Source organism: Sarcophilus harrisii, chromosome 2, assembly GCF_902635505.1.
Source record: "Sarcophilus harrisii chromosome 2, mSarHar1.11, whole genome shotgun sequence".
Taxonomy (NCBI): Eukaryota; Metazoa; Chordata; class Mammalia; order Dasyuromorphia; family Dasyuridae; genus Sarcophilus; species Sarcophilus harrisii.
Window position 1 is genome coordinate 292,091,176 of NC_045427.1, and position 15,177 is coordinate 292,106,352.

The window sequence follows — 15,177 nt, forward strand, 5'->3', positions numbered from 1 at the left end:
CAAAAGGTATGCACAATTTGATAACTTTTTGAGCATAGTTCTAAATTGCTCTCCAGAATGGTGAGATCCATTCACAGTTCCACCAACAATGTATTAGTGTCCCAGTTTTCCCACATCCCTTCCAACATTCATTACTATCTTTTCCTATCATCTTAGCCAATCTGAAAGGTATGTAATGGTATTTCAGAGTTAGTGATTTTATATGAGTAGAAAGTTTCAATTTCTTCATCTGAAAATTATCTTTTCATATCCTTTGACCATTTATTAATTGGGGAATGGCTTGAATTCTTATAAATTTGAGTCAATAGATTAGGATTTCTTAAATCTGAGAGACATGAAAAAAATTAAAATATTTTGAGAATTGCATTGCAAATCAATTCCTTTGTATTTTAAGTATTTAAGTCAGTATTTTAAGAAGAGGACCATAAGTTTTGCAAGTCTGTCAAAAGAATTCATGCCACAAAAAAGGTTACAACTCCCTGATTTGGAAGCAGAATGGACTTTAGAGATCATTTAGTTTTATTTTTTCCATTTTATGGATGAAGAAACTGAGCCTCAGAGAAATTAAGTAATTTTCCCTAGGCTTCACAGTGAGTAAGTTTCTCTGGCTCTAAATCCAATATTTTTTCCACTGAAATAAGCAACTTCAAAGTAGTCAGAGCAGAGATTATAATCCCCATTTTTGAAATGAGAAAAACCATTGCTCAGAGAAGAGAGATGATTTATCAATTTTCAATTACAATAACCAAGTTTGGCTCTTAAGCAAAAAGGAAAGAATATGTTTCCCTGCTTTCTTTGTATGAGGTGGGATTGGACAGTGACAGAAAACATTGTCTTTACCCATGGTTGCTATTCTGGCTAGTTTTATTTAATTGCTCATACTTTGTTACAAGTGATGGTTCCCAGTTAGGAAAGGAGAAATTGATGGATTTGGAAATGGAAGTGATGGAAAAAGGGGAAAAATCAATATGAAATTTTAGAAAAAGAAAGAAAAAATGAAAGTATATCCAATCGTAGAACCTCACATCCTTACATTTTTCAGTAGAGTGACTTGCTCATTAGAGAGACAAAGACACACACACACACACATACACACACACACAAAGAGAGAGACAGAGAAACAGATAGAGAGACAGAGAGTTAGACACACACACACAATGAGAGACAGACAGACAGAGAGACAGAAACAGGCACAGAGACAGAGATAAGGACAGCCAGAGACAGAGATAGAGACAGAGACAGAGGCAGAGAGAGACAGAGATGGAGATGGAGACAGAGAAAGAGAGAAAAACAGACATAAACAGAAATAGAAACAAAGAGAGCTCAGAGATTTTCTGGATTCAAATGGCTTTTTCTTTCCACTACATCCAGCAGGAAGTACCTCATTGTAAGGACACTGAATGTAGAGGACATCATGGTGAAAAAGTAGTAAGCTCCTAAATCTTAATAATCTGGAAGAGGAGAAGAATGAAAGAATTCTTAATAAAGATTATCAGAGAAACTTCAAGAATCTGGGAAGACTCACATAAAATGATATAGAATGGGGTAAGCAGAATGAAGAAAATTGTTGTATAAGAGAAATAAGATTGTAAAGACAGACAGCTATGAAAGACTTGAGAATTTTTGACACATGATAACTAAACATGATTTCAGAGGACTCATAATAAGCCATGCTGTTCATATCATGACAGTGGGCTAGTGCATTCAGAGTGTGGAATAGGACATATATTTCTTTTTTATATTACTGATATAAAAATTTATTTTACTTGAATAAACAATTTCCTTCTTGTCATTTTAATTAAGTTTCTATGGTTTGTGGGAAAAGCAAGTGATCAAAGGTATCTTGATCAACACTAAATATGCACATGCCATCTACATACAAAATTCTCTTATTAAAAAGAATTGATTAGGGTCCCACTGGTTTCATATCACTTTGTCAGACATTAATGATTCCCCAACATTTCTAGGCAAGTCCACTTCTGTGTAGTCCTTTATGAGGTTTTTTGGGTAAAATTACTGGAGTAGTTTTCTAGTTCCTTCTCCAGCTCATTTTACAGCTGAGGAATTCAGGCTAATTGGGTTAAGTGATTTGGCTAGAGTCAAATATATATAGTTAGTAAGTATCTGAGGTCAGATTAGAATTCATGTCTTCCTGTCTCCATGACCTGCATTCTATCCACTGTACTATCTATTAGCAATCTTATTACTACATTAAAATCTGTGGTTTGGCCAAATTGGTCTGCTCATTCTTTCTTGAACATACTGTGCATGCTACTGTCTACTCATGTTCCTTTCTCCAGGAATATGTTGTTCTTTCTCATTCCTATTTGAATTCTATACATACTTGTGTAACCAAATCATATTCTACAACCTCCAACAAATCTTTCTAGACACTCTTTCCTTTAAAATTTTTTCAGACCTATTTATTTGAAACAAACACTACGACTACTACATGTGGTTGTTATTCTTTATGCTTCCTAACTAGATTGTAAACTCCTTGAAAAGGGGAATCTTTTCTGTAGTGGTAAGTGTGCTAGATTGGCTTTAAATGCCTCCATGGATACTAGCAGTATAATCATAGGTAAGTCACATGAGGTCTTTTTCCAACTTCCTCATCATAAAAAGGAGGATCATAATAGCAATCGGGCTTACCTCATAGAATGATTTCTGAAATCAAAAGGGATAATGCACATAAAGTGCTTTTCAAATCTTAAAGTATTAAATCAATGTCCACTATTATTATTATATTTGTTTCCTTTATAGTACATGTGACTTTGCACATAATAGGTTTGCAATAAATATTTGATTGATAGTTTTCACAAAAATATTCTCTTCTTTTTTCATGTACCTAGGGATGCAAACCCTAATGTACCTCCCATAAGGCAATTAAAAAATACTCATCAGATTGCTTCTCTGAGTCTTTGGCGAGATAAGTACAAGATAACAAGACATTTTCTCCAGACATATCCTGTTTATGTTTATAACAAACTAACTAAATCTAGCAAATTTCTCTTGGAAATGATAGGTGGAAATGATTATAGATTTCTGAATTCTCCATATGGACTGACTGGATTTTTTTTGTTGTTATTCTTCAATAGAAGGAAAAGTCTAGTGTTCTATTTAATAGATCTGCTGTTCTGTTATATAATCTGATGTTATCAGATCTTTCATGCTCTATGGATCTTTGTAAAAGGTTCTGTGTTTGTTTTGTAGGTCAGTAGGAGTTCTGTATGGTAATTGAATGCAGAACACACAAAATAGTTGAACACTTCAGATTAGAGGTCTATAAAATAGATCAGAAAATACAGTTCTGACATTTTCTTTATATAGATATGAATATAAACTCAAATATTTAATTCATGCTAATTTTCTTAGCTTAGTGATTATACCTTTTCCTCTTTGCCTCCTCCCTTCTCTGAGTATCATACTAGTACCTAAAGAGGCATAATTACTTTCTGTTTCAAATGTTCTTGATCATTCTGGTCTTCACCATGATTTTAAATTTGGACAGCTAGATGGTGCAATGGATGGAGCATTGGGCTTCTAATCAGGATGATCTGAGTTTAACTTTGGCTTCACATATTTGCTGTGTGACTTTGAACATGTCACTTAATATCTGTTTACACATTTTCTGTATCTCTAAAATGGGGGTAATAGCACCTACTTTACGGGGTTGTTATGAAGATCAATTGATATAATAATTGTAAAGCACTTAACAATACCTGACACATTGTGAGCACCATATAAATGTTAGCTAGTATTGTTTCTTTCCTTAGAACTCCATTTAGAGCTCTTAGCACCCACAATTACTTTGTTAATACACTAGTTTATATCCCTTAATTATTCCTCAACTAACTCTAGTTATGACTTAACATTTCCTACTTTATTATCTCATAATTACCTCATAGAAAATAATTTTTCACTTTTCTTCCTAATCAGAGTCATTTTTGTCAACAGAATTTTATTCATGAACCAATGCCACCCATATTTTTCAATTTTTCACTTAGAATTTTAGGCCATAGGATTTCTCTCTCTCTCTCTCTCTCTCTCTCTCTCTCTCTCTCTCTCTCTCTCTCTTTCACTTTTCAAGATTTCGGAATCTAAAGCATTTACCTGGAACCAAGTCTCTGGAAGGAACCCAGATTTTAAAAAGGATCTATAATAGTGGTCAATTTGTATCTACCAATGGAAAGGTCTTCTTATCTTGGGCACAAGTAAGTAGCTGTCTTCTGTCCTTTGCCATAGTCCTGATTCTTGTCATAATTCTAAGCTCTCTGTTTTCTTTAGTCAGAGTGCTAACACAACAATCTTTACCGTGTTTTTATAATAATAAGCATGGATTTCATTTCTTTAGATTATATTTAAGTATTTCATCAAATATTTACCAATTACATGTAAAAAAATTAACAATCTTTAAAAAAAATTAGTTTCAAATTCTCTCCCTTTCTTCCCTCCTGTTTCTTTGAGAAGGCAAACAATTTGATATTGATCATGTATGTGAAGTTATGTAAAACGTATTTCCATATTAGCTACATTGCAAAAGGAAACACAATTAAAATATGACAATAAAATAATGTTTTTGAAAAGTAGGATTCAATCTACATATAGAATTAATTATTTTTTTCCTCTCTAGAGGTAAATTGTGTTTTTCTTGGGGGAGGGGTCCTGGTTCCTTTGAATTTGTTTTGGATCATTGTCTTGGTCAGAGTATCCAAATCCTTCACAGCTGAATGTCCTTACAATATTGCTATTCCTGTGTACACTTACCCCCTGGCTTCTGCTCCCTTCACTTTGTATCACTTCATAGAAGTCTTCCCATGTTTTTCTGAAACCAATAGTATTCTATCAATCATATACCACAATGTGTTCAGCCATTCTTCAATTGATGTATATCCCTTTGATGTCCAATTCTTTCCTATCACAAAAGCTGCTATAAGTATTTTATATATGTAGGTCTTTTCTCCTTTTCTTTGGTCTCTTCGGAATACTGACTTGGGAATACTCTTCGAAATATAGAGTAATAACACTACTCAAAGATTATATACCATTTTATAGCCCTTTGGCCACATTTCTAAATTGTTCTCTAGTATCTTTGGATTACTTCACAATTCTACCAACAGAGTGTTAGTGTATCTATTTTTCCACATCTCCAGTATTTGTCATTTTTCTTTTCTGTCTAGTTATACAATCTGATTAATAGGAGATGGTTTCTCAAAGCTGTTTTAATTTTATTTCTTAAATCAGCAATGATTTAGAACATTTTTTCCATATAATCATTTAAAGTTTTGACATATTCTGAAAAGTAGCTGTTCAAATCTTTTGACCATTTATCAACTTGGGAATGACACTTTTTGTTATAAACTTGGCTCAGTTCCCTATATATTTGAGTAGTGAGGCCTTTCTTTATCAAAGGAATTTATAAATTTTTGCCCCTCTCATTTTCTGCTTTCCTTCAAATTTTGGCTATATTAGTTTTGCTTGTGCAAAAGCTGTTTAATTTCATATAATCAGTTATCTATTCTATTTCCTATAATCCTCTGTTTCTTGTTTATTCATAAACTTTTTCCTTACATGGATTCCATTTCTTAAGCTGCATCCTCATACATAGATACATTGTACACTCATACCCACACCCCTTCCCCCCTCTCCACAGTTTTCTAAAAGTTTTGGTGTAGTTTTAAGCTTTAATAGTTTAAATTATTATTGATTCTATACAACCAATGATGGAACATCTTATTAATTACAGAAAAGTAATAGATTCAGTGTGCAGAAATGGAACTCCACTCTCTGCCTCTTTCTCTCTCTCTCTCTCTCTCTCTCTCTCTCTCTCTCTCTCTCTCTCTCACACACACACACACACACACACATTTCACATACACAATTATATTTATTATATCATTTTCTGCCTAGAAGCCACCACCACCCTCATATGTCTTTTCTTTGTTCTTTTGGTTACCTGCAATTTCAATTTTGATTCTTCAAAGATAACTTTTTTGGTAATGTGCTGCCTTCTGCCATCACTGTTAGACCAATGATGTTTAAAAGATAGACTTTTGGGTCAGGGAACAGAATAGGACTATTGAAAGCATTGTACTAGACATCTCCATGTGAAAACCATAATGCTTTTGCATGTCATTATATTGAACTAGTGATGCTCATTTTTATTGTGGTACATCTCCTCATTTACTTTATTTACTTAGAAAGTTTCTCCTACTGTTTAAAGAGGGAAAAAAATATATTAAGGAAAAAAAAAACTGTATGCCTGCTGAAATCATACAGTTCAGGGAGACAGCTTAATATCAGTTTGACTTGGGAATTCTGTGAATTATACAGAAAATAAAGTATCATAAATTGACCCATTGTAATGCAGATTGCACATAAAGTCAAAACTCTTGAATAAGACATCCTCTTAGGAAGGTTCAAAGACCTACCATACTTTTAACTTGTATATTACCAATACTAAAGTTACGAACATCTGTTTGGAACAGCTTTGCAGTGAGGACTGTTCCTTTTACAAGCAAAAATCTGAAGAAAACGTCAAGTGCTTACCATTACATAATGTTGCAGACTTTCCACACCTCTGTTAGGTTAGGGGTTATATGAGTTTAAATCCCCCCCCAATAAACTTTAAATGAAAGCTGCCCCCATTTTATGCACAGCAGGCATTTCTCAAGGTCCTGTTGTGAAAGAAGAATTTCTCAGCCAGACCCACACTGTAAATTGTATTTGTAAATAAAGTTTTAATCAAAATCTGCATTGCAAAGTCTCCTGCTGGGCAGCCACTTGCCTGGATAAAAAAAACTAACATAATTCACCAGGCAAGGAGTGTAGGGACCTGATTGTCTCAACCATAAATCAGTTTGCATCCACCTTTAAGTCTGAATTTAGGTTAAACAGATCTTCCACAAGCCAATCACCAATGGGGCTCTGAAGGAAAATGTCTAGCACAGAGAGTGTTAAGTAATTGAATGAAAATAGGTCTTATAATAAAGGAAATCATATGCCTTCCTGAGAAATATTAGTCATTGGGAGGATAAGGGAGAATAATATATTTGCAGGGAGAAAAAAAGTAAGAAATGTCTGTAAGAAAATATTAGAATTCTTTAAAAAGTAAATGAAAAGCTCTTGTTTCTTAAAAAAAAATAGATTGGGACAGGACTTTTGATTTCTTTAATATAGAAAATTCCCCCTACTGCTGCTGGTTGACATTTTCTCTGAAAAGCAGAATCTTTGAGAGTTGCCTAGAACATTAAGAGATTGAAGCACTTAACCAGGTTCAACCATCTAGGATATGTCTGATGGAAGACTTGAACAAAAATCTTTTTGGGTTTGAGACCATCTATGTAGCCAGAGCAATACATAAAGTGTCTTTCAGATTTCCATCAATTTTCTGCTTTTTTCATCTAAATTTCCTAATGATACTACATTAGGTTAATTCTAGTTTTTCCTGTTACTAAAGAGGCTTTCGTTTTGCAGTCTCCTCTTTAAATGACTCTACTTGTATTAACAATCATGGACTTTCTCTCTTTCTGTGTCTGTGCCTATGTCTGTATCTATCTCTGTTTCTGCCTTTGCGCTCTGTGCTTCTGTCTCTTTCTGTGTGTCTTTGTTTCCCTCTTTCTATCTCTGTCTCCCTCTGTCTCTGTCACTCTGTTTCTCTCCATCTCTCTCTCTGTCTCTTTTTTTCTCTCTCTTTATTCCACCCTTCTTTCACTTTCTTTCTTCTCTCTCTGTCCTCTAGCTCTGTCTTTCTCTTCTCTATCTCTTCCTTTCTGCCTACCTTTTTAAACAATGTTCAAGGCTGGATCTACAAGTATTATATGTTTTCAGACATTGGCTTAGAGTTCCCATGTTCATTCTCCACACATTATTGTCTGAATATAAAGATAAAATAGATAATAAAGAGGAAATAGATAGTATATGGAGCCAGTTGATGACTAATCAGAAAGTTTCCATCTCTAATACTCTCTTTCTTAATATAATAAGATAAACTTTTGAAATCAAAGGAATGAAAAGTTAATGCCATTACCCATGTTAAAACTCTATCAACCCAAATGGTATGTCCCATCAAATCATTTATTGTAATAAGGGGCATAGTCATTCCTAGAAATGACTTGCCTAACCTAATAGAATTTGGAAGGCACCTTTCTGTTACACCAAATGTTAAAATAACATAGGCTTCAGGGAGAATTTGGTTCAATATTCTTAAGATATTTGGTTCATAGTATTTGATTCATTGATATTCAGAGAAAGATAAAACATAAATATTGAGACACATTATTCATAAACTCACAAACTCAGAAATAAAAGAGACCCCAAGAGGTGTTCTGCTTCCTAAAGGAAGGCAAAGTTTTTATCTTATACATGAGGCAATCGAGACTAAATCTTCAATTTCACACAATTTGTAAGTGGTAGAGGTGTGGGTAGAATTCAGGTTTCTGTATCTTAGTGTAAGGTGTTTTCATTTCCCTAACTCTAAATGATCATGTTTCTCATAGTTAATTAAGTAAGCATTTTTTTTAATTGTCACTATATACTAAACACTTTGCTACATGTCCATTAAACAAAATCTGTGTTAGGTCCACAAAGGTTAGCACTTAGAGGATGAAAATAAAGTAGAAGTTTATAAACATTCACCACTAATTATCAATTGCACCAGGTAAAGAGTGTTTAAATAACTACAACATAACTAATGAAAAATGCATAAAAATTAAAATTGAGTGAGAGATATTTCCTAATTACTTGGCTTAACAAAATTATTTACAGAAAACATCATAAACAAATACTCATTAAAATGTGGTAAGTCTGTACAATAACAATGAACTATGTGCTGCTTTGAAATTTTGAATATGAAAATTAATTCAATTCGTGATATTGTCAAGATGAATAATTTGCCATTTTTGCATTCTGTAAGATATGTTTTTAGTACTCCACCATGATGTATTTTTTATTATAGCTTTTTATTGACAAAACATATGCATGGGTAATTTTTCAAGACTGACCCTTGCAAAAACTTCTGTTCCAACTTTTCCCCTTCTTCCTTCCGCCCTCTCCCCTAGGCAGCAGGCAGTCCCATGCATGTTAAACATGTTAAAGTATATGTTAAATACAATATATGTATACATATTTATACAGTTATATCGTTGTACAAGAAAAATTAAATTTAGAAAGAAGGTAAAAATAATCTGGGAAGAAAAACAAAAATGCAAGCAAGCAACAACAGAAAGAGTGCAAATGCTATGTTGTGGTCCACACTCATTTCCTAGTGGTCTTTCGTTGGATGTAGATTGTTCTGTTCATCACTGATCATTTGGAACTGATTTGGATCCTCTCATGGCCAAAAATAACCACTTCCACCAGAATTGATGCTCATATAGTATTGTTGTTGAAGTGTATAATAATTTCCTGGTTCTGCTCATTTCACTTAGCATCAGTTCATGTAAGTCTCTCCAAGCCTCTCTGTATTCATCCTGCTGGTCATTTCTTACAGAACAATAATATTCCATAACATTCATATGCCACAATTTACTCAGCTATTCTTCAGTTGTTGGGCATCCACTCAGTTTCCAGTTTCTGGCCACTACGAAAAGGACTGCCACAAACATTCTTGCACATACAAGTCCCTTTCCCTTCTTTAGTATCTTTTTGGGATATAAGCCCAGTAGTAACACTTCTGGTCAAAGAGTATGAACAGTTTGATAATTTTTTGAGTATAGTTCCAAATTGCTCTCCAGAATGTTTGGATTCATTCACAATTCCATCAAATGCATCAGTGTCCCAATTTTCCCACATGCACCACAATGTATTTTTGACAGAGGTATAAAAAGTTGGGTTGTATGTAGCTCAACTAATATCCTACAGATCTTAAAAGTTCCACAATTAAGCAGCAGATAATGGGTAGGATATGGAGGAATTCAGTTGTTTTAGTGTGCATTATCATAATATCGAATGTTTTGGCAGAGCACAGGAACTATTAGGGAACATGACAAATTTGTATTTTAATCAGAGTTAGCTTGTATTTATTAAAATTTTACTAATATTGAAAGGACTTTAAAAATACAAATCAATGTGTTTTTTTCTGTTTACCCTCAAAACACTTTTATTTACTTTGAAAGAATGAGCAAGTGGCTTTTTCAAAGGCAATTTTTGCTTACTATACCACTATAATTCTCACTTTAAATTAATGTTATAATGAATGATGTTCTTTCTATAACTAGAGTACTCTAACTCTTTCCATCTTTGTCATGGAAACATATTGAAACAGGTACAAATTATGTTAGAAAAAATTGTGAAACACTTTCATAGACCTCTCTGGATTCCAAGTACATCATATCAGTATCAAAGACTTGAAAACCTTGCAATTTAATCAAATGCTATGTGCATAAAATTGTTACAATAAGAATTAAAATCCCTTCTTTCAAACTGATTGTAACCTATGACAAATGAATAAGAAGGTACTGTTTTCCAGATGAGCACCAAAGAAAACTCATTCCTTTAGAGATACTTTTTTTCATTTTGCAACATGTCTTATAGTTGATCATGTGCTGAAAGACTCGATATTTTCGGACCATCTGCAAGCCATACTTTGACAATGAGGCTGCCCAGATAATCTTGCTCCAATTGATTAACAGCCCTTGTTGGGGGGTGAGTTGAACTTGTGCTCAATGGAAATGGTGAAATCTGAGGTCTTTTATATCTGTTCAAATCATCTTTATTTCTGTTTTTTCTATTATTTTTCCTAATTATACATTATAATTTATTAAAATACCAAACATAGAATATTAAATATTAATTTAAAGGAGCTTAAGGGAAATCATATTACTACTATAAAGTAAATTTAATTCAAAAGACTGAAAGCAAGTGTTATTTTGGTACAGTATGCATGCCTTTTTTTGAAGTGAAGAGCATATTAATTTATCTTTTTTTGTTTTCAGGATTCAGAATTAATTGTGATCTCAGAAAGTCTAGAAATAAAGCCTACACATCGTGGAGAATAAAAATATTCCTCATTATTTGGAAATTTATTTTATCAAGCCTTGCTAATCATTTCATCTAACTAACCAATTGATTCTATTTAAAAATAATCCACCCTTGTAATGTTGCTTGGCATTTTTTTCCATTCTAGTTATTACAATAGTTTTATTTCAAAGGGAAGCAAGCATTTAAGATCATTTTATAATAACTTATTCACAATAAAAAAAACCACTGAAAAGAAGCATTAAATCTGCAATCCTTACACACCCTGCTATTTTCTTATTTCTTAGTTCTCTATTTTTGAAGGTCTTAATGGTTATTTATGTCAATTCTTAAAGCAATAAGCTTTTTTTTTTTATTGTTTGTTGAGGTTTGTACAGATGGACAATATTGAAAGGAGTTTGACCCAGATCTTATGTCTACAAGTTAACCAAGATAGGTATAGATTGAATTTTAAAACTCTATCTATTCTAAGTAATCTGCATACACACAGTAACAACCTGTCCATACCCACCAATAGTCATTCAAAGCAAAACAAGTTTGGGTAGACAGGCTCTGAAGTAAAGGTATAAAACACATAGCTCATGTGCCATATCCATCCCAAAATACTTCTGAGTGTGGCCTGAATCAGATTAAACTTGAAAGATATTTAATAAAATAATAAAAGTACATTGAAAGGGGGCAGCTAGGTAGAAAAGTGAATAAAACACCAGCCCTGAAGGCAGGAGGACCTGAGTTCAAATCTAGTCTCAGACACTTAACACTTCCTAGCTGTGTGACCCTGGGCAAGTCACTTAACCCCAATTTGTCTCAACAATAACAACAACAACAAAATCAAAAAATAAGTAATGATATAGTTTTCAAAGTCAACATGGGAACCCAAGGATTCTTAGGTATGATTTAATATTTCTTATTTGTATTTGAATTTGTTGCTATTGGTCTATGGACTTGGAATCAGCAAAAACATAGTATGAATCTTGCCACAGTGAGTTACTGGCTGTTTGACCATGGGCAAGTCACAAACTTCTCAAAACCTTAAATTTCTCATTTGTAAAATGAGTATAAACATGAGTGTCTAGTAAAGATCAAATGAACTAAGAACTAATATTGGATATAAGAAAGGAGCTAGTCTTTAGCCTGCAAAATAACTATCTCCATTTCCTTTATTCATTTAATAAAGATTGATATCTTAAAAGAGTTTTACTCTAGATCAACCACTATGAGGTGGTCTTCAATGTTACTTCATTACTACTTCATGAACAATAGAAGCAAATTTCTATAGAGTCAGTCATAGTAATTGTAGTTCTTATATAAATTGTCCTTGGAAGTTTAGATATCTTTATTTCCCAAAACCTTGAAGCAGCTTTGTTGAATGGGAAAGCCACAAGGCAACAACTTCAATTTTTATTTTATGTTATTTTTAGTTTAATTCCAAAGAAAATGCTACAATGCATTTCTCGTATTTAGGCAATGTATAGTTTCAATAGATGACAATCTTAATGGGCATCCTTATTTTATCCCTGATATTACTGGAAATGCATCCATCTTCTCTCCATTGCAAATAATGCTCACTGTTGGTTTTCGATAGATATTGCTTATGATTTTAAGAAATCTCCCTTTATCCCTATGTTCTCCAGTGGTTTTGATCAGAATAGGTGCTGTATTTTGTCAAAAGCTTTTTCTGCATCTATTGAGTTTATCATATGATTTTTGTTGGTTTTGTTATTGATATGGTCAATTATGGTGATCTTACTGATCACATAGCACATTGAAATAGTACAAGGAGCATTTATCTAATTAAAAACAAATAAAGGAATTGATTCAAAGGCAATTCTAAGTTGTACTTAGAATAGAGTACAGCATAGAGGAGTTTTTATTTTTTTGATCAGAAAGTTGTAGTTATTTGCAAAGTACACTTGCCTTGATCTCTAGTATAGCTCGGAGGAGACTAATTGAGAGGAAATAGAACACTGATTCTTTCTTACATGGTGAAGTTGGTTGTTCAATGCTATGTCAAATGAGAAAACTGTCTTTCTAAGACAGTCATCATTGAAAGGGATGATAATAATTGCCATTTAGGAAGTTCTTTAAACTGTTTTAAGTACTTAATTTCATTTGTACCTCCTTACACCCCTATATTATACATAGAATCACTTTATGGATGAAGAAAATGGAGATCCGACATGTTAAATAACTTGTTTATGGTCATTCTGCTAGTGAATGCCAGAGGCAAGACTCAAACCCAAGTATCTTTTGGCTCCAAGTCCAGTGGACTTTCTCTTCTGATACATACAGCATTTACATTTGAAGTATTAGAAAACAATCATATAGATAAAAAAAACATAGCAACTGAGGAATAGTGATTTTATTTCTTTTTCCAACCCAAATCCAACCATATCTAGACCCACAAAAAATGATTGACTGAGGTTCAAAGCTGGTGATCTGGTCTGATCTATCCTCTGGAATCTGTTTTTATGTGGTAAGATTTTTTTAAAGAAATGAATCTGCACATTATAAGACTTTGTTAACCACAGATCTCTATACCAGCTGTGTTGGGGAATCTTCTTTATTGCTCTGTAATATTTTCCCACTGGGATCTCAGTCCTGGCATCAGTGATTCATTTTTGTTTTCCAGGAAAATAGGTATCCTGCGTCAAGATCTCCTTTGTGTGACTCTGGCATTAGATAGAATTAAGTAGTAATCAGTTAGATTGAGGGATGACATTAGCTCCTGATTACACTGATTTACAACTTGTCTCACCTTTAAGAAAACTAGTCAGTGTTAAATGCATGAAATTTGGAGTCATGAGTTATGCAAAGATATATGCATAACAAGTTTTGTACTATACATTTCCATGATAATAATAAGTAATCCCTAAAGTATGCTTTCTCCAGCAAATAAGCAATGAATGGCAAATCTCATATGCCTTTTCTATCCTTGCATAAGCATTACTGAGGAAGTTATTGTTTATTCAGACATAATTGGGGCTAATATTAGATGCTTGACTCTTGTCTTTTGAAGGGTTGAAATGGAAATGTTAGCCTGTTGTGCCTATTTAGGACTTCTTTCTAAGAAATAACAACAAAAAGGATCTTGTTTTTAAAACCAAATTTATGTATGCTTATTGGTATTTCTTATAGTCAAATGGTATTTTACCTGGTCCATTGTGTGGAGACTATAGTTCTATATATAAACATGGTACATTTTAAGCATCTATAAGGCAGTTTTCTCTTCCTACTGAGAAACATACAAAAGATGAGAAGTATCATTACCACTTTGCTATACAGATAGATGCTGCTTTTCATAGGGCATATATTCTCAAAAAGTTTCTACAGTAGACAGTCTTACAGTCAACCTCTGGGTTTAAAAAGATTAATTTTTTACATGGCCTAAATATATAAGCTTCTTTCCCAAATTTTCAAAACAGATTTTAACTCTATCTTTAATGTGTTTGGAAACTAAACCAAATATTTTTTTCAAATCAAAAATAGTCACACTTCAAGCTCTTGTCAGAAAATTCAGTCATAAATAGATGACTATTCAAAATTTGGCAAAGGTTTAATTAAAGTAATGTACATTTTAAAGAGACATGTTGACTCTGCATTCCTTTGTGTTGCATACACAATATCATGGTACTGCTAGACTGTCAAAAAGTAGCATACAATATTATTTTAGTTTCCCATAGAAGTGTCATAACTGAGGCAAATTTTAATGATATGATTTCTACTTATTATAGTATTTCAATATAAAAACATACGTTTGAAAAATCTTTATCCATTACAAGACTATGGTTGATGATAGTGTCTATATTATTATATCCCTTATATATAAGGATCCTTATAACAAACAAAGACTAGATTTCTTCATCTATATAATGAGGAGAATGAACTAAATGACTTCTGATGTACCTCCCAATATTAACATTCTGAAATACTAGGAAGCTGTTCCTAGAATGCATTTCCAGGGAAAAAAAATGAAAACAAATAGTAACTCACTCTAGTTGAACTTCTAATTTTCTTTTATCATAAAATCTTAAGTGTTGGAAAGGACTTCAAAGACTACTTATTTTAATATGGTTATTAATTTTTTTAATCTCCCCAACAAGTGGTTGGTCATCTCAACTTTGAACAATTCTTATGAGAAAAAATACAATATCTCTGGAAGCAAAACATCTTTTCATCAAGTCTAAATGTACCTCTTCA